Here is a 27,895-nt window from a genome sequence, read left to right on the forward strand (position 1 = left end):
CATAAATAATAATTTGCTTCCCCCTGTCTGACAGATAGCACAACAAGGAGTCCAAATTTTTCAGAAATAGATGAAAATTTCCTGATGGGGACCTATATACAGTTACAATTATAAATGTGCCTTTATTTAATTTAAGCTCACAGGCACATGCTTCTATATGTTTCTCTACACAAAACTTTTTTGTTTCTATACTTTTTCCACAATGATAACTTTTGACATATATGGCAACTCCTCCTTTCTCCATATTTTCTCTCATTACATGTGCAGAGAGCTTATAACCACTTACATTTACCTTATCCATATCAGTAACAATGTGATGCTCAGACAGGCATAGTATATCTATTTCATTCTCAGCTTCTAAATCTTCCAAACAAACCAGAAGCTCATCTACTTTATTCTTTAAACTCCCAATATTTTGATGAAATATACTTACATTATTTTTTATTATACTTTTATGAGAACCTTTCCTTATTCTAACATTTGCAGTACTCTCCTGTCTGAGTTTCTCATTGTGCTTAGGCCTAGTTCCTATACCAGTGGTCACATGGTGTTCAGAGAGGCAGATTATGTCAATTGGGTTGGGTGACTTTAGTTCATCAATGCAATTACCTAGGACTGAGATACAACTTGGTGGAGATAAAATTTCTGGTGATTGGTGAAAATCTATAATTGATAGCTGTGATTGGTGATCCAATGTGCTAGAATTGTGCTGTTGAATTTCTTTCCTAAACTGAAGATTTGTTTCAATCCTGACCTCTCGTAGAACTTGACATCTTTCTGTCTTACCTATCCTAAAAAAGGTGCTGCTCCAACACCTGTAACCACTGGTATTTTACCATTCATGGCAGTGCCTCCCCCCCTTAAATTTCCTGCTATTACCCCAGCCAGTTTCCCCTTCCCTTTCCTGTTGAGATGTAGGCCGTGCCTGGTATAGTCCCACCTACTGAGATAATCAACAGGAACCACACCAATATGAGCCCCCGCACCCGACACAAGCAGCCGTTCCAACTCCAAATTAACTCTCCCAACAGAAGAGTTCAAATGAGGCCGGTCATGGCGTCTCAGGACAGATACAAATTCAACATTGGTGTGTCTCGATGCCGACGCAATCTTTCCCAGGTCACACTCTATACTGTACCCAGGATCTCTGTCGATGCTGTTCCCTGGCCCTCCCACAATAACCACGGTGTCTTCCCTGGTAAATCTTTTACAGAGTGAACCTAAATCCTCTGCACCTTATCCAGACTAGCACTTGGTTTCAAAAAATTTGTGACCTGGTATTCTGGTCCTAATTCCTCCTGCAGAAGTTGGCCTACACCTCTGGCATGAGAACTGCCTAACAACAAAACTTTCTTCCTTTTCGATGACTTTCCTACATTCTTTTTCAATTTCCTATTGAAAGTTTGTTGTGTCCTGTCTAAACCTACCTCTGCTTGAGGCTCATCAGTTTCTAACTGAAGCAACAGGTCAAACTTATTTTTGACATTCACCACAAAACTGTCAGACTTAGTTCTAGGCCTGTTCCTTCTGCTACCTGTTGCCACTTCCCACCTCTCTTTGCCCTTCTCCCTCCTTAACCTGTCCAGATCTTCCCTAGCCTGATCTAGCTCAGCCTGAAGGGCAGCAATTTTCCCCTCCTGTTCCACTATCTTCCTATCTCTGCTGCAAATCCTACATAACCACTGATGAGCCTGATCCACTTTCCCAACACCCACGCCACTGCAGTCCCCCCAGTGAAAAAAACTACTGCATCCATCACACCAAACCCCGGAACTAACAATTCTACGGCAAGTCAGGCACTTCTCACTCATGGCAAAAATAATACTTTAGCTAGAATAAATCAATTAAATTACCGAAAATCAAAAAAGACGTTACAAGAATTGAGCCTATTCACAAATGTATATAAGCAAGTTTCTGATTTAAAATTCCGCTGGTTTTCTGAGATTTGTATTAAAACAACGAAGGTATACGCTATTTATTATATATTTCACTCGATGGAATGAAAAAAGGGCAATTAAACGAGATACTTTAACTTTGATTCTCCAAACACGTTACGAGAATAGGCCTATAAACAAATGTATATAGGCAAGTTTCTGATATAAAGTTACGCTGTTTTTCTGAAATCTGTATTAAAACAATGAAGTTATACGCTATTTACGGTAGTTTACTTATTTGTTACCGAGAAACTAGTTAAATTACCTTGAAACAAGAAACAAACACGTTTACAAAATTTAAGCCTAAGCACGACTTCGCGAAGTTACGATCTTTTCGTGTTTTCTGAAAAAATACGCAAATAAAAGTCAAACCTTTAACGGCAAGACTAAACGATACACTAATGCACGTATTTAATTTGTTGTCAGCGTTAAACTAAATTATATTCCTGTCTAAATCACTTAACTTTCTGGAAATGGTTTCTGGCGTCACTTACTCGGCGGCCATCTTGGATTGTCAACGCAATTTGGGTGCATAGATACTGAGAAATCAGTACCCAGAACAACCACCTCTGGCCGTAATAACCGCCTTGATACGCCTGTGCATTGAGTCAAACAGAGCTTGGATGGCGTGTACAGGTACAGCTGCCCATGCAGCTTCAACACGATACCACAGTTCATCCAGAGTAGTGACTGGCGTACTGTGACGAGCCAGTTGCTCGGCCACCATTGACCAGACGTTTTGAACTGGTGCGAGATCTGGAGAATGTGCTGGCCAGGGCAGCAGTCGAACATTTTCTGTGTCCAGAAAGCCCCGTACAGGACCTGCAACATGCGGTCGTGCATTATCCTGCCGAAATGTAGGGTTTCGCAGGGATCGAATGAAGGGTAGAGCCACGTGTCGTAACACATCTGAAATCTAAGGTTCACTGTTTCTAAATGCCGTCAATGCGAACAAGAAGTGACCGAGACGTGTAACCAATGGCACCCCATACCATCACGCCGGGTGATACGCTAGTATGGCGATGACGAATACACCCTTCCAATTTGCGTTCACCGCGATGTCGCCAAGCATGGATGCGACCATCATGATGCTGTAAACAGAACCTGGATTCATTCGAAAAAATGACGTTTTACCACCAGGTTTGTCGTCGAGTACACCATCGCAGGCGCTCCTGTCTGTGATGCAGCGTCGAGGGTAACCGCAGCCGTGATCTCCGAACTGTTCGTGCAGATGGTTGTTTTCCAAACGTCCCCAACTGTTGACTCGGGGATCGAGACGTGGCTGCACGATCCGTTACAGCCGTCCGGATAAGTTGCCTGTCATCTCGACTGCTAGTCATAAGAGGCCGTTGGGATCTAGCACGGCGTTCCGTGTTAACCTCCTGAACCCACTGATTCCATATTCTGCTAACAGTCATTGGATCTCAACCAACGCGAGCAGCAATGTCGCGATACGATAAACCGCAATCGCGATAGGCTACAATCCGACCTTTATCAAAGTCGGAAATGTGATGGTACGCATTTCTCCTCCTTACACGAGACATCGCAACAACGTTTCACCTGGCAACGCCGGTCAACTGCTGTTTGTGTATAAGAAATCGGTTGGAAACTTTCCTCATGTCAGCACGTTGCAGGTGTCGCCACCGGCGCCAACCTTGTGTGAATGCTCTGAAACGCTAATCATTTGCATATGACAGCATCTTCTTCCTGTCGGTTAAATTTCGCGTCTGTAGCACGTCATCTTCGTAGTTCAGCAATTTTAATGGCCAGTAGTGTAAGTTGCTTAACTGCTCCGAGGATATTTACTTCTACGTTACTCACGTCGGTAGCTGTTCTTGATTCGAATTCTGGAGTATTTTCATCGTCTTTTGTGAAGGAATTCCGGAAGGCTGTATTTAGTAACTCTGCTTTGGCAGCGCAGTCTTCGATAGTATCTCCATTGCTACGGCGTTTCTCTGCATACAGTGTTATCCACGTTATACATTGGGTCAATTATACGGGCGGAGGCGGCAAAGCCTGGCCACGCTAAATGTATCCAGAATGTGTGAATATACCGAATTGCGATTTTCGCCAAATTATTGAGGACAATACGGAGAATGGTTCAAATGGCTCTGAGCACTATGGGACTCAACTGCTGTGGTCATTAGTCCCCTAGAACTGAGAACTAGTTAAACCTAACTAACCTAAGGACATCACAAACATCCATGCCCGAGGCAGGATTCGAACCTGCGACCGTAGCCGTCTTGCGGTTCCAGACTGCAGCGCCTTTAACCGCATGGCCACTTCGGCCGGCCCAATACGGAGAATTCCATGACTTTAGAAAATAATTTTTATCATAAAGAGTCGCAGAATTAGGGCACGGACTTAATTTTCTGCTAATTCAAATGGTTCAAATCGCTCTAAGCACTATGGGACTTACAATCTGACTTCTTCAGTCCCCTAGACACAGAACTACTGAAACCTAACTAAAGGACATCACACACATCCATGCCCGAGGCAGGATTCGAACCTGCGACCGTAGTAACAGTGCGGTTCCGGACTGAAGCGCCTAGAACCGCTGGGCCACACCGGCCGGCCGATAATCACATTTTCGGTTGTCGTACACATTGTGAATGTCTCAACAGCTTTACGAGCAAGGTGTCTGATTGCTACATCAGCACAATGCGGACTGATAGGCTTGAAACGCAAAGGTAAACACACGAACCGTATCTGAGTTACAAGTTTTGGCGTAACGGGGCCGACGTTTGTGGAACCTCCTCTCCTTACGATGGAACAGTAGTTTGGGGCCGGCCGCGGTGGCCGTGCGGTTCTAGGCGCTCCAGTCCGCAGCCGCGCTGCTGCTACGGTCGCAGGTTGGAATCCTGCCTCGGGCATGCGTGTGTGTGATGTCCTTAGGTTAGTTAGGTTTAAGTAGTTCTACTAGGGGACTGATGACCACAGCAGTTGAGTCCCATAGTGCTCAGAGCCATTTTTAGTAGTTTGGGCGCTCTTATCTATTTGATCGAGACCTATACATGTTATGCTGTAGAAGTTTTCTTAGAAGCAGCTTCCAAATGCCATCCAAGAAAGTATTGAGTTCCATTAAGGAAAAATCAGTTATTTTCAAACGTCAGGAGATTCATCATATATTTCACCGTAACTCGGCGAAAACCGCACCGTATAGTTATTATTTCTGGTACTCAAGAACTGGTCGAATATGATGTACTTGTGACGTCACTCGGTATCATTATTGTTATATTTATTCATTCTGGTACTCACATATCGAAGATCACTCGGAATCATTATTATCTGTATTAGTCGCATTTTGTATTTTTTGTTGTACGTATTGCTTGCTCTGGTTGCAGACTTTTTTTGATTCTCTGTATTCTGTCCTACACGTTTTCACTATGTGATCAAAAGTATCCGGACACCCTCAGAACGCATGGTTTTCATATTATCTGCACTGTACTGTCACTTACTGCCAGGTACTCCATATTAACGACCTCAGTAGTCACTAGACATCGTGAGAGAGCAGAATGGGGCGCTCCGCGGAACTCATGGACTTCGAACGTGGTCAGGTGATTGGCTGTCACTCGTGTCTTACATGTTAGCGAGATTTCCACACTCCTAAACATCCCTAGGTCCACTGTTTCCGATGTGATAGTGAAGTGGAAACGTGAAAAGACACATACAGCACAAAAGCGAACAGGCTGACCTCGTCTGTTGGCTGACAGAGACCGCCGACTGTTGAAGAGGGTCGTAATGTGTAATAGGCAGACATCTATCCAGACCATCACACAGGAATGCCAAACTGCATCAGGATCCACTGCAGGTACTAAGATAGGCGGGAGGTGAGAAAACTTGGATTTCATTGTCGAGCGGCTGCTCATAAGCCACACATCATGCCGGTAAATGCCAAACGACGCCTCGTTTGGTGTAAGGAGCGTAAACATTGGACAATTGAACAGTGAAAAAACGTTGTGTGGAGTGACGAATCACGGTGCACAACATGGCGATCCGATGACAGGGTGTGGGAATGGCGAATGCCCGGCGAACGTCATCTGCCAGCGTGTGTAGTGCCAACAGTAATATTCGGAGGCGGTGGTGTTACGGTGTGGTCGTGTTTTTCATGGAGTGGGCTTGCACCCCTTGTTCTTTTGCGTGGCACTACCACAGCACAGGCTTACACTGATACTTTAAGCATCTTCTTGCTTCCAACTGTAGAAGAGCAATTCGGGGATGGCAATTGCATCTTTCAACACGATGGAGCACCTGTTCATAATGCACGGCCTGTGGCGGTGTGGTTACACGACAATAACATCCCTGTAATGGACTCGCCTGCACAGAGTCCTGACCTGAATCCTGCAGAACATCTTTCGGATGTTTTGGAACGCCGACTTCGTGCGACTCCTCATCGACCACATTGCCACCTCTCCTCAGTGCAGTAGCCCGTGAAGAATGGGCTTTTATTCTCCAAGAAGCCTTCCAGCACCTGATTGAAAGTATGCCTGCGAGAGTGGAAGCTGTCATCAAGGCCAAGGAAGGGACAACACCATAGCGAATTCCAGAATTTCCGATGGAGGGCGCCACGAACTTGTAAGTCATTTTCAGCCATGTGTCTGAATACTTTTGATCACATAGTGTATGTCTTGGAATGGACTCTGACACTATTCTTCACGTTATACGACGCTGTCACTTGTGTTGTTGATTGAGACATATATTTGGGTAGATAGTAAATGGATAATTACAGGGATTTAAATTTGGCACGCAATTTGAACTTTTAACGTATCTTGGACAACGAGGTCGTTAACTTCTTCTTCTTCTTTTTTTCCTCTGAAAAAGGGACTCGGATTCGCCCTTTCAAATAAACCGTCCCGCCATTTACCTACAGTGATTTAGTAAAGTCTCGAATAACCTACATCTGGAAGGCTGGACATGGCTTTGATGAGTCCTGCTACATCCACTTGTCTCTGATGTGAGTAAACGTCACATCGTGGATTTCTTTTTCTATAGACCCTAAATGCGCAGTATGTTGCATTTATTTGGTATAAATTGCTGAAGAAGATAGGTGGATGGAAAAGAAGACAGTGTGTGGGGAAGAATGGGTGGTCGGACCTATCGCGTTAAGAATATAAGGGAACAGGTGAAATGGAGGGTGAATATGGAAGCCTACTGTTGTGGGATAGGTAGTGAGGTGTTGCAATTGCTATTGTGGATAAATGTGGCGTATTCCTCTGCCTGGTATGACCGACATCAGAAAAAGACACTAGAATGTCTTTAGTAATACATAGAATGCACGGCAGGGGCGCAGTAGCACGCGCGTCCCTGTCACGGACAGGCAGTGACACGTGCGCTGTGGGCGGGTCTCGCGTGCCGTTGCCACGTGGGCGGCCCACGTGTGCGGCGGACCGCTGTTTGGCGACGTCAGCGCTGCCTACCGCCGGCGCAGATAATCTGCCGGCCGCTCGACGCCAGAGCCATCTCTCGGCGCAGCCGCCCAGACATCGCGCTGCGTGTTTCCCGCTCCGGGCCTCGTGCCACGTCTCCACAGCTGGTGTTGAGCTCTGTGCAGCGCGGAGGCACGACAATGACACTCACTCCCAGTGTTGGGTATCTTCTGTTTCCTCTGTCAGTGCTGTCTGGTACAGAGTTCCGGTTTATGGTGCGATACTCAAATTGTTTGGAACACGTGAGGCAATACTGACCTTACGACTTACAAGAAAGATTAAGGAAAGGCAAACCTACGTTTCTAGCATTTGTAGACTTAGAGAAAGCTTTTGACAATGTTGACTGGAATACTCTCTTTCAAATTCTGAAGGTGGCAGGGGTAAAATACAGGGAGCGAAAGGCTATTTACAATTTGTACAGAAACCAGATGGCAGTTATAAGAGTCGAGGGACATGAAAGGGAAGCAGTGGTTGGGAAGGGAGTGAGACAGTGTTTTAGTCTCTTCCCGACGCTGTTCAATCTGTATATTGAGCAAGCAGTAAAGCAAACGAAAGAAAAATTTGGAGTAGGTATTAAAATCTATGGAGAAGGAATAAAAACTTTTGAGGTTCGCCGATGACATTGTAATTCTGTCAGAGACAGCAAAGGACTTCGAAGAGCAGTTGAACGGAATGGACAGTGTCCTGAAAGGAGGATATAAGATGAACATCAACAAAAGCAAAACGAGGATAATGGAATGTTATCGAATTAAGTCGGGTGATGCTCAGGGAATTAATTAGGAAATGACACACTTATAGTAGTAAAGGAGTTTTGCTATTTGGGGAGCAAAATAACTGATGATGGTCGAAGTAGATAGGATATAAAATATAGACTGGCAATGGCAAGGAAAGCGTTTCTGAAGAAAGGAAATTTAATATCGAGTATAGATTCAAGTGTCAGGAAGTCGTTTCTGAAAGTATTTGTATGGAGTGTAGCCATGTATGGAAGTGAAACATGGACGATAAATAGTTTGGACAAGAAGAGAATAGAAGCTTTCGAAATGTGGTGCTACAGAAGAATGTTGAAGATTAGGTGGGTAGATCACATAACTAATGAGGAGGTATTGAATAGAATTGGGGAGAAGAGGAGTTTGTGGTACAACTTGACAAGAAGGAAGGACTGGATGGTAGGACATGTTTTGAGGCATCGAGGGATCACCAATTAGCATTGGAGGGCAGCGTGGAGGGTACACAAAGCAGATTCAGAAGGATGTAGGCTGCAGGAGGTACTGGGAGATGAAGAAGCTTGCACAGGATAGAGTAGCATGGAGAGCTGCATCAAACCAGTCTCAGGGCTGATGACCACAACAACAACAACAACAACAACAACGACAACAACAACAACAACTAGAACAACAACAACAACAACAACTCAAATATCGCTCAAACGAGGGTTCAGCAAGCAACCATATTCGCGGGTGGACTGCATTTTCTTAGTCTGCATGTCCTGCGATTTATTTTATATCCCGTTTTGAGTTGGTCCACACGCATACCCTCAGATATTTAATGGATGTAACTGCTTTCAGTGAGTTATTCGTCTTTCGTGCAATCGAATAATAACGGATCTCTCCGCTTAACAACGATTTTCAGCAATTTTAGGTAAATCACGCGGAATCTAAATTTGTGTGGCGAGCCTGATGTACGAGACGGTTGCACTAACTAACGCAGGCAGGTTGGTTTTGTTCAGGATTCCAATACACCGTATTATTCCCCATTTCGCACCGAATATTTTAACGAGTGACCGAGCAAGCTTCAGCTGCTGCGAATTTTGTCTTTGCGCGTACGCCCCTGTTCGCTGTGTGGACCCCGGTCAAACTAGATAAAATGGAAACAACGACTAATCGTAACACCTAGGAGTATGCCATTAACCCTCTAACACTAAAAGGAGAAATGTGTTACATTTTTACTAAACCATCGTGAATTTCCATATTTTTTTCAAAGTTATAGTTTATGCACTGTTAGTTACAATTATAAGGTCCCTAGTGGTATGTCGTATCTCTATAAATCAAAGAAATTTCCCGACTATCTCGCTCATCATCGCCCAGCCCAGACCACTAAGGATAGAAACTTGAAGCTTGGAGATGGTGTGGACCTTATACTGTGGTGGTGGTGGTGGTGGTGGTGGTGAAGTCCCATACTCCGTGCCGGAGCGTAGGGGAACGATGCGGGAGGCCCGCACCGCCGTACTAGGCAAGGCCCTAGTGGAGGGGGTTTGCCATTGCTTTCCTCCGACCGTAATGGGGATGAATGATGACGATGAAGACGACACAACAAATGTTCAAATGTGTGTGAAATCTTATGTGACTTAACTGCTAAGGTCATCAGTCCCTAAACTTACACACTACTTAACCTAAATTATCCTAAGGACAAACACACACACAGCCATGTCCGAGGGAGGACTCGAACCTCCACCGGGACCAGCCGCACAAAAAAAATTGTTCAAATGGCTCTGAGCACTATGGGACTTAACATCTATGGTCATCAGTCCCCTAGAACTTAGAACTACTGAAACCTAACTAATCTAAGGACAGCACGCAACACCCAGCCATCACGAGGCAGAGAAAATCCCTGACCCGCCGGGAATCGAACCCGGGAACCCGGGCGTGGGAAGCGAGAACGCTACCGCACGACCACGACATGCGGGCCCAGCCGCACAGTCCATGACTGCAGCGACTTACACCGCTCGGCTAATCCCGCGCAGCACGACACAACACCACCCAGTCATCTCGAGGCAGGTGAAAATCCCTGACCCCGGCGGGAATCGAACTCGGGATCCCGTTCTCGGGAAGCGAGACCACTACATCGAGACCACGAGCTGCGGACACATACTGTAGGTATCGTTTAAGAAGGGATTGTCCGAAATTCCAGCCCTAAGAGGGTGAAATAGGGGGTGGATGAATTTTTTCGAAAAACGTCACTATTAAGGGAATTTTGAAGCTAGAACTACGAAAACTGGTATTTGGTTTCTCGGTCTGAAATAACGTAACTCGTGTTTCAGCATTTTTGGAAATTAAACCGCTAAGGGGGTATAGAAGTGGGTGAATGTTTTTTCGAAAATAAAAAGGTACTGAAGAACTGCTCAAGAATTTTTAAAGCTGGATCTATGACGATTGCCATTTGATTTCTCGGTTACAAAAAGAAAAAAAATACGTGTTTCTGTGTTCCTGGAAATTCAGACCCTAAGATAGTGCAAGAGCGGATGAAAATTTTTAAGAAAATATTTCGTTGCACTAAAAAAACTTTAAAGCTAAATGTATGAAAGTTGGTATTTCAGTTCTTCTTCAGTAACGCTACAGCCCTTAGTGAGCCTTGGCTTGTTCAACAATCTTCCTCCACACTTCTCGGTTATTTGCTGCTCTTTTTCACCCCCGGACTCCCATACTGATGCGGCTGGTCCCAGCGGAGGTTCGAGTCCTCCCTCGGGCATGGGTGTGTGTGTTTGTCCTTAGGATAATTTAGGTTCAGTAGTGTGTAAGTTTAGGGACTGATGACCTTAGCAGTTAAGTCCCATAAGATTTCACACACATTTGAACATTTTTTCCATATTGGTGATATCCATTATTACCTCGTCGATCCATCATCTTCTAGGTCTCCCTTTTCACCTAACTGAATCGATCACACCTTTCATGATTTTCCTTGCAATTCTATCCTCTGCCATTCTCCCAAGTGCCCCAGTCATCGTATTCGCTGTGATATCACAAATTTTACTACGTCCCTGCCATGTATTAACTCTTGTAGTTCAGCATTGTAGCGTATTCTCCAGCCTCCTTCTTCCATTATTGGCCCATAGATTTTGCGTAGCATTTTCCGCTCAAAGGTTGTAAGTGCATTTTTATCATGTTCTGTCAACGTCCATACCTCTGACCCGTATGTGATAACTGCGCGGACTAGGGAATCATGTATTAGCAGTTTAGTTTTCCTTGTAACATGTCAATTTTAGAAATGTTGTATATTTGCGAAGTAAGCTCTGTTTCCTGCTTGTATTCTTTCCATTATAACCTTTCCAGTACTGTTATCATTTGTTATTAGGGCTCCCAAGTAGTTAAAAGAGGACACTCCTTTGAAGCATTTCCCATTGATGTTTAGGTTTTTAGGGGTTCTTCTGGCCTCATATTCTGACATTGCCATATATTGTGTTTTCATTTACTATGAAACGTCCCCTTAGAAAAATTATAAATGACTGTGCTTAAACTGACACACAATATTTTTAGCGCAACGGAATCTGACTTTCAATAATCCCTACAAAAGAATGGCCCTGACTAACATTAACCTATACCTTTCACAAATCGCTTACCTCACAAAAATCTTCGTTACTCGAACTACTGCAATACAGCGAGCGCCAATGCTGCCAGCTAAATAAAAGATTCTAACTACTGAAGGCACTAACTACTGATAGGCATAGTTAGCAAATGAAAGATTTTGATAGAGAACAAACAATGTATTTACCTTAATAGTGTTCAAAAGTCATAATATATATATATATATATATGTATATATATCAGTTCATGACATCGAGTCTTACCAATTTACTGTTTCTGATGGACACACGTCCAGATCATCCGCTCTCAAAACTCCGCCATCTCTCTCCCCACATCCACCACTGCTGGCGGCTCACCTCCAACTGCGCAACGCTACGCGCTGTTCACATCCAACTGCCCAACACTACAATAGCGACTATTGCAACAATGCCGACCAGCCTCAGACTGCACACAGCACAGCCAGTGATTTTCATACAGAGCGCTACGTGGCGTTACCAATAAGAAAACCTAAACAGCGTACTTACAACTATGACGTCAATTTTTAAGGCTTCTGTTTCCATTGCCCGGTATGGTTCTAGGAGTGTATTGGTATTTTTTCCTTCTATAGCTATGTCATCATCGTACGCACATATCTGGCTAGTTTTCATAAATATGGTGCCCCTTTTGCTGATTTTATTTACTATACTATGCAGGGCAGTGTTGAATAGGACACTGGAGAGAATATCATCTTGCTTCACACCTTTAATAAAGTCAAAGCTTTCACTTGTTCTGCTAAGGACCTATACTTTTGCTCTTGTCATTGTCATTCTGATTAGTCTTATTAGTTTAGCACATATACCAACTTCTTTCAGTACTCTGTGGGTTCTTAACGGTTTACGCTGTCAAAGAATTGTTTGAAGTCGATGAGAAGGAAATGCAGATCTGTATCATATTCATAGAACTTCTCCATCATTTGTCTTACCACAAATGCCGGCCACGGTGGCCGAGCGGTTCTAGGCGCTTCAGTCCGGAACCGCGCGACTGCTACGGCCGCAGGTTCGAATCCTGCCTCGGACATGGATGTGTGTGATGTCCTTAGGTTAGTTAGGTTAAAGTAGTTCTACGTTCTAGGGGACTGATGACCTCTGGTGTTAAGTCACATGGTGCTCAGAGACATTTGAACCATTTCTTATCACAAATATTTGAGCAGTTGTTCATCTGTCCGGTATTTCAGCCCTCGGCGAGATATAAAGAAATATTTGTTAGGGGATGAAAGTTGCTATGGAAATATCTCCACAAGGAACGAAAAGGGTATGATGAACAAAAGCCTATCAGAAACGCTTTTCGGTCAGAAGTACGTTTGGAAGAGGCCACGCTTATATGGCCTTAATTAGCATGAAAAGCTTAGAAGGTATTTCATTTTGTGGGCAATGTAAAAATTAGATTAAATAAAAACAAAAATCTCTGCAGGCCGTACGGTCTACGCGAGCGAAGCAGCGGGCGCTAAGCTTGTACAAAATAAGTACCAAATGTTCTATAATCTACATCTACATCTACATTTATACTCCGTGCCACTGTCATTACCTCCCTTTCCTGTTCCAGTCGCGTATGGTTCGCGGGAAGAACGACTGTCTGAAAGCCTCCGTGCGCGCTCTAATCTCTCTAATTTTACATTCGTGATCTCCTCGGGAGGTATAAGTAGGGGGAAGCAATATATTCGATACCTCATCCAGAGACGCACCCTCTCGAAACCTGGACAGCAAGCTACACCGCGATGTAGAGCGCCTCTCTTGCAGAGACTGCCACTTGATGAGCAATACTCAAGCATAGGTCGAACGAGTGTTTTGTAAGCCACCTCCTTTGTTGATGGACTACATTTTCTAAGCACTCTCCCAATGAATCTCAACCTGGTACCCGCCTTACCAACAATTAATTTTATATGATCATTCCACTTCAAATCGTTCCGCACGCATACTCCCAGATATTTTACAGAAGTAACTTTATTGACAATACCAGAGTGGCGGGAACCGCCAGTTGGTACCAGTTGCCATCTTAAATTTTGCGACGGTTTACTGACCTAGGGTTGAGTGTGTAGGTTATGCGACAGTGTTAGTTGTACTTACCAGTGGTACACTAAAGTAGTGTGGACAGATGAAGAGTCAGCCGATGTGCACCTCGTTTACGGCTTTACTGAACGCACTGGAATAGTGGCGCAGCGGCGCTATGCTTAATTGTTCTCACATCGACGGCAAATTCATCACAGTAATTTTTAATGTGTCTGAGGCCTGTTGAATTATTCTGAGTTTTATGTTGCGCGTTTCGTTTGTTGCTGTTACAAAAAAAATAAAAATAAAAATGCTCTGAGCACTATGTGACTTAACATCTGAGGTCATCAGTCCCCTAGACTTAGAACTACTTAAACCTAACTAACCTAAGGACATCACACACATCCATGCCCGAGGCAGGATTCGAACCTGCTATCGTAGCAGCAACGCGGTTCCGGACTGAAGCGCCTAGAACCGCTCGGCCATGGCGGGCGGCTGTTGCTGTTACAGATTTTTGCACTGTAATGAAGGTATTTACACACTAAAAAACGCGACTGGTATAACAAAACCGGCAAATTGTAATTGCGTTTTCACTCTGTAATGAGGCACGGGTGTCTAATACCACAGTACACAGGAATTTTCCTGAACGACTTACGGAATTTTCTCGATGGAATTCGGGGTTCACCTTACGGAATGCCGTATGCTGCAGAGTGTAAAGGCGTGTTAAAAACAATGATCCGGAAAATCCACAGTACAGTGGACACACTAGGCTGCATTACACGCCATTATTGCCTTGTGTAGCGCTTGGAATCGAACTGGTGTGCATGCACAAACCAAATATGTGATTTGTCGCACGAAAAAGACACTGTTACGAGCTATCAGCTTTTGCTAACTAGCAAAGAGATTGCGAACTGACGCTTTGAGTACCAGTGGTTTCTGCCAAACACCATCATTTTATAATTTTTTTTTCTAGGTACCAGTGCCTTTCGCACGGGACGACCGATGTTACTGCAAGACAGAAAGATTGTCCTACGTGACTGTAGGAGATTGTGACGTGTTTGTGTATATATGATTTTTTGTTGAACTTTCGGTATTCAGGGCGTTAATTGGAATATTGCATTGGAAAATGGGACAACAGATGCTTACGTACCAATGTGACTATGTACCAGTGTTAAGAGCGTTAAATAAATAATAAATAAGGGGCGACGAATATATATACATCCCACTATCTCTATCTATCGTTCGTATTCGTTGTCCCAATTTTTTCACCATGGCAGCGTGATAGCTAAAATATTCATTTATTTAACGCTCTTAATATTGGCACATAGCCACATCGGTACGTAAGCATCTGTTTTCCCATTTTCAAATCAATATTTCAATGAACCCTCTGAATACCAATAGTCCAACAAAAAAATTAAAATTTTTCACAAAATTGACGGATACAGGAACAAATTGACAGAAAATATTGTTTTAAAGTTGTTGTTTAACTTTGGAAGCACTGGGACACGTAGTTTTCAACGACCCATCATTTCATGAGATGCGTGTCAATGTTATTTTGCATCATCCCTAGAGACAGTTCCACATCGCGACAAACTTCCATGAACTCATAAGGCATAAAAAGAATTATAACCTTAAATTACAAGCAAAAATGGATTTAAAATTTTACAAATTTGTATAAAAAATGCGTACACTATACATAGGTGTGTATAGTGGTCATATTCAGGAAATCATTGATGGTGAAAGTAACTATATAAAGTTACTGTAACGTAAATTTGAGTTTGTAATACTCCTGTTATGACTGGTTTCGAAATGAAGCCACTGCAGAAGTACACATCTTTGATATAAATTTGTAAAATTTTAATCCTGTTTTTGCTTGTTATTTAAGCTTATAATTTTTTTAGGCATCACGAATTCACGGAAGTTGACATACCTCTCATGAAATGGTGGATCGTTCAAAACTATATGTCCCAATGCTTCCAGAGTGAAACCACAACTTTAAAACAATACTTTTAGTCAATTTCTTCTTGTATTCGTCAATTTCGTAAAAAATTTTAATTTTTTTGTACTTTTAGTGCTCAGAGGGTTAATTGAAATACTGTATTGAAAAATGGTAAACATGCCTATGTACTAATGTGGCTATTTACCAATATTAAGAGCATTAAATAAATGGATATTTTAAGTATTAAATCGCCGTGACGACAAAATTGGGTCAACGATTAGGAGGTGTAGATAGAGATAGCGGGAAATGCTTGGCGTTCCGTAGCCTAAAAATAGACAGGTGAGGTGAGAAACGAGGTAGAAAGTGCGGCGGATCCGCGCGTTCCTCGGCTAATTAAAACTTGGGCCTAAATTGGCGCCGCAACAGTGTCTAGTCAGCGGTCGGGTCACTCGATAGGGAGAAGAGCCGCTTCCTGAAACACACTTCTGCCGTCCGTCTGTCCCCACTCCGTACATCACGAGCGGTTTCGTATTACCTAATTTCATTTTCAGGTGCCCTATTCAAATTATACACACATATCGCAACACTCAAGATGTGATAGGTGACATCATAATTAACGTCCATGCTTTAAATAAATACAGCCAAATAAACGCATGTCGCATGCGAGAGTCGTTCACACAGCAACACGAAAGAAACCCATGGAGGACAATGGTTGGATGGTTCCTTCTATACACAACCAGTTTTTCTCGTGGCTTCTCATGCTTATACAGTCTGAACAAGTGGCCCATCTCTTATGACCTTGACACACACGGCTCTTTTTACCGTAAGCTTTCTTCAGATCTGATTAACCTACCAATTATTTATTCTATTCTTTTGCCTCAGTAAGAAATTAAAAGCATCGAGTCGGGTTTCGAACCTCGAACGTTGTCTTCCGCGAAACAGACCTCCACCACGTAAGCTCTGACGGAAATAAGATTCATTTTAGAAAAATACTGGGCTATATCGAAGTTAATTTCTCGTATTAATAAAAATAAAATAAGAAGTAGCTTCTTTTTTACTTGCGAATCACGTCTAATACATGACATTTTATGGTAAAGAAATTAACGATGCATATTATATCGCGGTCGAAAATGAAAATATGTACGACTGGTGGTGGATTAAATGTACCAGTGCGATGTAGTAGAACTTCCATTTTTTGTAATATACCCTTGCTACGTTAATCGCCTCATTTTGGTAATCAAATGGACTGTTTCATAGTCTTCGTCACGAATAAACGTGACTTGCTGTAGGTGCCCTACATCCGCAAGCTTGAGAACCTCAGCAGTAAAAGTGCGTTTTTATAATCGCAACAAGACTAAAGTCAGGTCACAGTGGCTACACCGGTTCCCGTGAGATCACGGAAATTAAGCGCTGTCGGGTGTGACAGGCATTTGGATGGGTGACCGTGCAGGCCGCCATGCGCTGTCGCCATTTTTCGGGGTGCACTCAGCCTCGTGATGCCAATTGAGGAGCTACTCGACCGAATAGTAGCGGCTCCGGCCACAGAATACCATCGTAACGATCGGGAGAGCGGTGTGCTGACCACACGCCCCTCCTATCCGCATCCTCAGCTGAGGATGACACGGCGGTCGGATGGTCTCGACGGGGCACTTGTGGCCTGCTACGTATTGAATAAAATGAAAACAGCTCACCATGTAGACACGAACTCAGTAAAGTTATTTTGTCTACTCGGGTAAGAAAACTAGACACAAAATACTGGGGAGGTGTATTCTGTCTGTAAACAGAGAACCGAGCAGGGCTTGTGGTGGGGAAATACACCAACTGCCTAACAGGATGACAGGAATCAATTCCCCCCCCCCCCAAATCTGTATAGAACACTGTGCAGTCATATATCTAGATACTGCTCATATGCGTTTCTTGGGTTACTGTTGTTAGTAATTCATACCAGTAAATCATGTAGTGTCAACTCATTGCCTGGAAGATAAGCACTCCTCATGCATGTGTGTGTACCCTGCTATCAGTGATTCGTAATTCACGATGTAGAGGATCGATATACCTCTTCGTTAGACCCTCCACCTGCTTCTGGTGACGTAGTAGATAAGAACGAGTGCGGAAATCTCTTGCTAGAACTCCAGTTTTCAGACCAATGAACACAATCCAACGGCCTACCTTCCCTCGCCCTTCCACTCCACACACTCTCCCCCCTCCACCCTGCTACAACCCGGAACACATTTTATCCCATTAATACGGCTCTACAGCACTTGTACGTGGTACACACGTTGAAACGTCCCCTTAGAAAAAGTAATGAATTACTGTGCTGGTAAACCCATTACGTTATTTGATTTTCAAACAGCTGATCAAAACTGAACGTATTCAGACATTTCTCTCTTTACTTATTCTGATCATCACTAAACTGACACACAATATTTTTAGCGTAACGCAATCTTTCAATAATGCCTACAAAAGAATGGCCCTGACTAACAATAACCTATACCTTTCATGAATCACTTACCTCACAAAAATTTTCGTTACTCGAACTACTGCAATACAGCGAGCGCCAATACTGCCAGCTAAATCAAAGATTCTAACTACTGAAGGCACTAACTACTGATAGGCATAGTTAGCAAATGAAAGATTTTGATAGAGAACAAACAATGTATTTACCTTAATAGTGTTCAAAGGTCATAATATATATAGCAGTTCATGACATCCAGTCTTACAAATTTACTGTCTCTGATGGACACACGTCCAGATCATCCGCTCTCAAAACTCCGCCATTTCTCTCACCACATCCACCACTGCTGGCGGCTCACCTCCAACTGCGCAACGCTGCGCGCTGTTAACATCCAGCTGCCGCTGCCCAACACTACAATAACAAACAACAATGCAAACCAGCCACAGACTGCACACAGCACAGTCAGTGATTTTCATACAGAGCGCTACGTGTCGTAACCAACATAAAAACATAAACAGCCTACTTAAAACATTCAATATTTGTCTTTATAATCCACTTCATTTGAAGATAAATATTTATTTATACCGTTAAAAGAGTATTTATAATATTCCGCAGTTTTCCATCTCCTGCATCGGGGAAACTATTGATGAACATCAACGCTCATACCCCATTGATAGAGATATTTGGTATGTTGTTCACTGGATTCCCCCCCCCCCCCCCCCCCTCAGTGTACAAAAATTTGCAAATTTGCGACTACAGGAATTTTTTTCCCCTAATTTTCCGTCGTTAACTGGACTGTCAGTGTAATTACTGTCTTTAAACAATAGTGTCATTTCTGTTTGTCTCATTGCGTATTTCTGTACTGTAGTAATTTTAGCACGTATGCTCAAAGTTCCATCGATCCACGTCATTTGGCACTGACGTATCATGCGAAAGTTACTATCATCCTTAAGTTCTGCGCACCAGTGTATGATGTATTAAGCTGATGATTCTGCAAATTTCACTGCTGTCGGGATTTAATTTTTTTTTTTTTTTTTTTTTTTTTTTTTTTTTTTTTGTGGAATCTAAAGTTTAAAAACCTTTCTCACACCGGCCTGATGTAGCTTCACTGATCAGGATAGTAAAAAACATGAGTATATTAAGGGAATTTTCATTCACAGAGCAGGCTTATCAAATTCACACAGTTCAATACTGTTCTATCCTGATTAAATTGAGCTTAACTTAAATTCCATAAGGCAGTGAAGCAATTTCGAAGTCTCGGTGCGACGAAAATTGTCAGTCGATCTCCTGAAAACATTCGTAATAATTATTAACTTTCGGTGATCACATGGGGAAGACCGGAGATCTGCTGGTAAGACCGTGGTAGCCTATTTATTTGAAGTAACTGGATTTCTTGAGCATACAAAACGGCAGTTTCGTCCAGTGTAAATCAGACGTTCCCCACTGATCCCGTGCAACACAGCGTAGTAAGCAGACACTGTCAATAATAATCAGTTAAATAATACGCGAACACACTTACTTTAGTTTGGTTCATATATTAAATTCCTTCTCATACAGAATCTCATCAAGATGGCTACTAGCTCAACAATACATACATATACATCGTCCTTCTTTCACGGCTAATCGGCAAGATCTCCTTCATTCCTTTTCATAAGAGAAAACATAGATAGCAGAGAAGCTATTCCATGAAGTAAATGGACGCTCCAAGGTACAATAGGGCTTGAAACTACTTTCCATTGATAATCATCGTATATTAAAGTTTAGGAATCGGTAAGACAAGAAGAGATATTTCGAGATATGTACTGAGTTATATAATTTATAAAATTTCTGAAAATACCGCGGAGAGACCGCTGCAAGAGACATTGCAGGGACCTTCCTGCTAGTGGCTACAAAAGGCGTGTGTCAATACGCACTAAAATGGAGGACAGTAAGCGACTTACTGTGACCGCAGGCTCTGTTTCTATGTCCATCGCGAGCATCTGTTGAGATTAGGTGAGAGAACGCCCCGGCTCTCTCTCTCTCTCTCTGCCATTGTTTGCAGAAATACTTGCGCCTCCTCCGCAAGGCTGTTTACCCTCGGCGGTGTACGAAATTTCTTGCGCGTCCGCGGCCAAGTACTTTTCCGTTATTCTAGAAAATACGGGAGATTAAGCTGCGCGTAGCGCCCGGATTTTGCGCCGCTGCTGCAGGGGAGGGAATTGATTACATTGTTTTCCTTAAGTTTTCCGGCGTCTTGTAGCGCAGGCAGGAAGCAGAGGGGGGGGGGGGGGGGGTGGTAGCGGCGAAGGCTTCTGGCGTTTTGGGAGCACGTTCTTAATTAGCGGAGATTAAAATGCAAATGCGCCGCGCAGGGCTTATAATATTTAGTGCTATCTTGGCGCCCGGCGCTAGTTCGGAAGGTTGTGGCGATCTGGAAGATGGAGGAAGGGGTGGGGGAAGAGGTTAGGGGGGGGGGGAGTGAGGAAGCTACGATTTTTGGCATCGTTCGCTGGCTGCGAACCCAGACATGGGGCACAAGGGCAGAGGCCCTCGCTACCTCCCTCCCTCCCTCCCACGTGGCGCTGTGGCGTTATGCGTCTTTGCCGTCCCAATGGGATGCCGTGAACTTTAAGGGCAGTTACAGTTTTCTTGTTCCCTTACGCTCTCGAAGAGGCGAACTATTGCAACTCCTAGTGTCAGTAACGAAGTCTCTCTCTCTCTCTCTCTCTTTCTCTCTCTCTCTCTCTCTCTCCCTCTCTCTGTGTCTCCTTTTCAGGGAAGCTAAGGGGTAGTTCCATGAAGGCACAGGTTTTGTAACTGTGACTTAGGAAGTCGGGATTAGGAAGGGAAGGTCAAGGCCCCTATAATTTCACTGCTTAAACAAAAGTAACAGATCAATAAATTAATAATTTATTCACGTGATTCTTGAGTTTCTCCCGGCGTATTTGATAATCAAAATATCCACGGGTATGCTGCCGGTCTATAGTGTCCAACGGGCACAATATTTCGGCGATCATACATGTCGCCATCATCAGGTAAACTGACGGACTGAGCTCCTGTGAACGTGCCGGCACGGAGATCCGTACGCTATGGCTGCTCAGAGGGAACTGGGTTCGGTCGCGGCGGCGGCCGATTTAAATACCCTCCGCCCATGGCGCGCTCCCTCCGCCATCCGCGCCCCGCGCCACGGTAGCGAGGTGGAACAAATTGCGACGGCGTCTGAGATGACGTCGGTGTGATGGCTCTGTCCGCCGTGGATGTCACAACTATACGTTTGCTCGATTTACTCTTGATTAACCCGATCGCTGGTTCCCAAGCCTTGCTAAGATTATAGCCACAGTCACGGTTTATGAGGTCGTCATTGGTGCGAATTTCGATGGCCTCTCTAACAACGCTGTCCCAGTATCTCGACGTCTGTACCAGAATCCTCGTGCGGTCATACTCCATGGCGTAGTTTTCCGACAAACAATGTTCAGCGACCGCCGACTTGCTCGGATACATCAGTCGAGTGTGCCTCTGGTGTTCACGGCATCGATCCTCGACGGTACGCATCGTCTGACCAATATACGACTTGCCACATTGACACGGAATCTGGTACACGCCGGCCTTCCTCAAACCCAGGTCATCTTTGGCGCTCCCCACCAGTGCACGAGTTTTATTTGGAGGACAAAACACAGCTCCGACCCGGTGTTTCTTCAGAATGCGGGCGATTTTCCCCGAGAGTGCGCCTGTGTATGGAATAAATGCAGTGCCTACCTCCTCCCTCGTGACTTCATCCATCTCAACAGGTTGTGCTGCAGTGGTTGGGGGGAGAGCACGTTGAATCTGCCACTCTGAGTACCCATTTTTTCGAAATACAGTTCTCAGATGTTCCAATTCCTGGGGTAGACTCTCTGCGTCAGAGATAGTGCGCGCCCTATGTACTAGAGTTTTAAGTATCCCATTCCTTTGTGACGGGTTGTGGCAGCTGTCTGCGTGCAAATACAGATCAGTGTGCGTTGTCTTCCGATACACCCCATGACCTAGGGTGCCGTCAGCCCTTCTCTTGACCAAGACGTCAAGGAAAGGTAATTTAACCTCCGTTTCAGTCTCCATAGTGAATTTGATGTTGGGGTGTATGGAGTTTAGATGTGTAAGGAAGTCAAGGAGTTTATCCATACCATGTGGCCAGATGACGAACGTGTCGTCCACGTAACGGAAAAAGCAAGCAGGTTTCCATACGGATGACGACAGGGCTTCCTCCTCGAAGTTCTCCATGTACAAATTCGCTACCACCGGTGACAGTGGGCTACCCATGGCGACTCCCTCCGATTGTTCATAGTATTCTCCATTAAAAAGAAAATACGTGGAAGTCAAGACATGTCTAAAACGTTCAGTGGTCTTCTCGTCAAACTTCTGACTAATCAATTCTAGTGACTTTCGCAGGGGTACCCTCGTAAACAAGGAAACGACGTCAAAACTCACCATGATATCCGACTACCACATTCATCATGAGTTTTCTATAGATTCTTTTGCAAATCAATATGGTATTCTGACGGTCCTACTTTCTTACAGACAGTCTCATCATCTGTGAACAATTTTAAAGAGCTTCCGACTCTTCCTAATAGATCATGTATATACTGTGTAAGTAGTAACGGTTCTGTCACACTTCCTTGTAGTATTCGGGGAACTTCCTTTGGATCTGTCAGTTTTGTTCAGTTAAGGATGACGCGTTGAGTTCGATCTGTAAGGAAGCCTTGAATCCAGTCGTAAATCTGGTCCGATACAGAGTAGTCTCGTATTCCGCTAGGCGGCAGTGCGGGACGGTATCAAATGCGTTCCTGAAGTGAAGGCTATGGATCTCAAGGAGGAACAGAGCGAGCTGAGTTTCGCAAGATCTCTCTTTTGCGGGATCCGTCTTAATTTTCACAGTGGAGACTCCAAACACGTGTTCCAGGCCTCGTATGATGCGGTTGCTGCCCACCAGTTGTCCCACACGCCTGTTGAGGCACCCACTGCGGCCGAGTTCCGCCTACGCCCAGCAGCGCGTGACGTCACGAGCACTCAGCCAGGCTGTGTGACGTCATTCGGTGTCTGGCCGGAGCCCGAGGCGGGCGGCAAAAAACGTAACGGTGCGTCTTTCAGGGTCACGTGTCGGCTTGCAGGCCTACTGCACACGTGTGTGTCTGGCATAAAGGAGGCCCAGCTAATCAATGTCGTCCGTCGCTTCGTAATTCCACATGAAAAGCGCAATATTCCAGAATGAGATTTTCACTCTGCAGCGGAATGTGCGCTGATATGAAACTTCCTGGCAGATTAAAACTGTGTGCTGGACCGAGACTCGGACCGTTGCCTTTCGCGGGCAAGTGCTTTACCATCTTTTTTTTTATTTCTTTAATTTTTATAACATTTTTTTGTGTATTATAGATCTATTTTTGTTTCATTTCAAAGAAAGATCCTACAACTGCCGTAGCCGAGCGTCCGAGTCGTCTTCACGTCTGTTGGCAGGGGTTCCCCCCTATTCCGTCCGTAGAGGATCAATATGCTCCAGGATTCTTCTTCATTTTCAGCGTCTCATACCCGGAACGCCCCAGTGAGCAGGGGGATCCGCAAATAATGAACCTAAATAATTTGCGAAACGAGTTCTGTACTTCGGGTGGCGGCTGAAAGCTGCATGTGTCGTCATCAATAGGGACCAAAAGTCGAGTGTGCCTTTGGGAGCATCGCAAAATATGAAGTAAACGGCCATGCCTTTTAGCCAGTTAACGGCGTTCGTTCTGGTTGATGAAAAGTATACGCTGTCGGGGCGCAATACTTCATCAGGGGAGATAGACTCCGGCAATCGCCGCAAGAGTAATGCCAGCATGCGCTGCGTCAGTAGCCAGCACTCGCTGGTCGCGGCACACGTCAGACGGTGTGCATCCGAGTCAGCGACTGAGCATGTCGGACACAAGGGGTCGTCCGTCAGATGTATGGAATGTAACCTCTGACGAGTAGCGAACTTCCCATTCACAACCACGTACCACAATGAACGCACCGTCGTAGGTAGAAAAGGCGTGTGTACCGCTCGCCACACCGTATTCCAGGCAACTTCAGGATGTCTGTGCGTGACCGTATTTACAGGTTGCCGCTGCGTCAACTAGAGCTGAGCAGCTGGCCGTCTTTAAAATGGTTCAAATGGCTCTGAACACTATGGGACTTAACATCTTAGGTCATCAGTCCCCTAGAACTTAGAACTACTTAAACCTAACTAACCTAAGGACATCACACAACACCCAGCCATCACGAGGCAGAGAAAGTCCCTGACCCCGCCGGGAATCGAACCCGGGAACCGGGCGTGGGAAGCGAGAACGCTACCGCACGACCACGAGATGCGGGCTACCATCTGAGATACCGAAGCACGACTCATGCCCGGTCCTCACATCTTTACTTCTGCCAGTGCCTCGTCTCGTACCTTCAAAACTTTACAGAATCTCTCCTGCGAACCTTGCAGAACTAGCACTCCTGAAAGAAAGGATACTGTGGAGACATGGCTTAGCCACAGCCTGGGGGATGTTTCCACAATGCGATTTCAGGAGTGCTAGCTCTTTACGGTTCGCAGGAGAGTTTCTGTAAAGTTTGGAAGGTAGGAGACGAGATACTGGCAGAAGTAAAGCTCTGAGGACCGGGCGTGAGTCGTGCTTCGGTAGCTCAGATGGTGCCCGCGAAAGGCAAAGGTCCCGAGTTCGAGCCTCGGTCGGGCACACAGTTTTAATCTGCCAGGAAGTTTGAAGCGCAATATTGTTCACGCTCTACGGTCTACACTATTAATTTATTTTGTTAACCAGCTTACAAGACCACCACCAGATTTCAACTGACTATATCTATATGCCTCTTGTAAGTTGCACGTAACCCTCACAGCTTTCCAGTGCTTTCCACTCTACCTGTTCCATTCTATTCCTTCACTTTTTCCGTGTTTGTGTTTCATTGTGGCTGCCTGTGCACTTCATATATTCCACTGTTACATTTGTCAATTCAACCTTTACTCCGTTTCTGTATCACCTCCCATGTCTGATACCTCTTCAATCTATTTTTCAGCACTCTTGTCAAGCTCTAATTTTGTTTTATTGTGATTGTAAATTTGATTTAAATTTTTGAATAGACTCTATTTTTCCGAATTTAATTCTGCTGTTTATTTGTTCCCTTTATATTTACTAACTGTTCAACCTCAATATTTTTGACTGCATTACCACTTCACTGACAACGGTGACATTTACTCTGTGACCATACCTCACTCATGCACGAATATTTAACCACCTTTGATGACGATAGTCAGTTAAAGCCTGATGAAGGCCTTGTAAGCCGCAAACAATTGAAAAACTAAATTAATAATGTGAAACTTTATCAGTATTGTGCTTTTAAATTGAAACTAATCAGACTAGGAGCATTTCATACCACGCTCTGGACTCATCACAGGATATTTGTCAAGGTAAATGCTTTGTTATCTTAAGGAGGATATGCTGAAGAGAGAAATCTGACTGCCATACAAAATATAGAAAGATACATCAAACTCTAACCTGGTGCAAAGATATAAGTTTCGTGACAATTAGCACAGCAATATGAAGAATATATAGCGGTGTGAGTAAGTTTTTAATTAATAATACTGCAAAGTATATTCCGGAGGAGGAAGGGAGGAGCGGTTAACCTGGCAATGTTTATATTTAATTTAATAAAAATCAGGGCAAATCGTAGTAATTTTTTTTCTTAAATTCTGATTACCAGTTTCGCTCTTTAAGTTCACCCTCGTACCCAAGCTATGAAATATGTAACGTTTACAATTTACATTTTACAGGCTTGCTCTTGGTTCAAATACTGATACAGACTTGGTCTTAAAAACCAAAACCGGTAACCAGAATTTAACAAAAAAAAAAAAAATTATTGCGATCTGGAATGATATTTACTGAAATATTAAGTACGGTAGCTATGCTCCGTAATAGTGTCAAAAATTGTTGATATTTGATTTGTTAGTCCTTTCCTTATCCCCACACTAGTTACGCGATGATTCTCGATCTCATTCTCCTTCACTCTTAAATATAGGAAATGTGGCGTCTTACATGCCGAAAACTATATTTATTAAAATTTTATTTTCATTGCGTTTTAAAATTTAAAAAGCCACCTGGTAATAATGACACTTTCTTATTTTTATATGCAAGTTTTCTGTTTGAAATAAAACGTGTTTTGTTTACGTTCGCAATAATTACATTCCATCCTTCCGTCATTCCTAACATATCACCGAATAACGGGTTTTCAACGGAACGTTTGTTTATTAATTGGATCGATACGTTCGCAAAACCAGCATAAATCGGGTGTAAAACCGCTAAGTCAATATTTCACTTAAAATTTTAACGTATAAAACATAATCGCAGATTTCAGCCATTAATACCGAGTAATTAATTAACTTTTTACTTATTTTTGATAAAGAAAATTGTTCACATGTGTGTGAATTCCTAAGGGACCAAACTGCTGATGTCATCGGTCCCTAGACTTACGCACTACTTAAAATAACTTATGCTAGGAACACACACACACACACACACACACACACACACACACACACACACACACATGCCCGAGGGAGGACTCGAACCTCCGGCGGAAGGGGCCGTTAAAAAAAAAAGAAATGAAGTTTTTAATTTTAATAGTTTACATCTACATACATACTCCGCAATCCACCATACGGTGCGTGGCGGAGGGTACCTCGTGCCACAACTAGCATCTTCTCTCCCTGTTCCACTCCCAAACAGAATGAGGGACAATTGACTGCCTATATGTACGAGCCCTAATCTCTCTTACCTTTGCGGTCTTTCCGCGAAATATAAGTTGGCGGCAGTAAAATTGTACTGCAGTCAGCCTGAAATGCTGGTTCTCTAAATTTCCTCAGTAGCGATTCACGAAAAGAACGCCTCCTTTCCTCCAGAGACTCCCACCCGAGTTCCTGATGCATTTCCGTAACACTCGCGTGATGATCAAACCTACCAGTAACAAATCTAGCAGCCCGTCTCTGAATTGCTTCTATGTCCTCCCTCAATCCGACCTGATAGGGATCCCAAACGCTCGAGCAGCACTCAAGAATAGGTCGTATTAATAGTTTATATGGGACGAGTTTTTCGCGATTACCTCAGGTTCGCCTATCAAGCAGTTAGCGGCCTTTGAATCTGGGCAACTCATGTTGTTCCCGTGACTACACATCATGTGTCGACTGAAAAATGCAGCCATCTGAGACGATTCGTCCGCAGCCCGTGGTCGTGCGGTAGCGCTCTCGCTTCCCACGCCCGGGTTCCCGGGTTCGATTCCCGGCGGGGTCAGGGATTTTCTCTGCCTCGTGATGACTGGGTGTTGTGTGCTGTCCTTAGGTTAGTTAGGGTTAAGTAGTTCTAAGTTGTAGGGGACTGATGACCATAGATGTTAAGTCCCATAGTGCTCAGAGCCATTTATTTTGAGACGATTCAAAGTAATTACGTCTATGACTTTCACGATTATAATGGGGCCCGCAGCACAGTGTTAAAATGGAGAGTTCTTTTACATTAAATTTTTTATAGTGCTGGCCCCTTTGTAGTGTGGCCTTCATGTTTGCAATCGATCTTAAATCGGCATAATGGTCAGACAGATGAACAGATTCGTGCCACAGTGTGCTGATACCTTTTGCGGACGGAGCAGCGCTCGGCGTTAAACGCCACAAGGATTCCCAGCGAGGAGGCGCCTTCCCTTCTTCGCTACGGCAGAGTGCGTGACGCGCACGCAGCTACCTATTACGCACACTGAGTCACTGAGACGCGTAGCCGCGGGCAGGGTCCCGGCGGGGCCCGGAAGAGAATGAAAATT

The sequence above is a fragment of the Schistocerca piceifrons genome, chromosome 10 (genome assembly GCF_021461385.2).
Source record: "Schistocerca piceifrons isolate TAMUIC-IGC-003096 chromosome 10, iqSchPice1.1, whole genome shotgun sequence".
In the NCBI taxonomy this organism is placed as follows: domain Eukaryota; kingdom Metazoa; phylum Arthropoda; class Insecta; order Orthoptera; family Acrididae; genus Schistocerca; species Schistocerca piceifrons.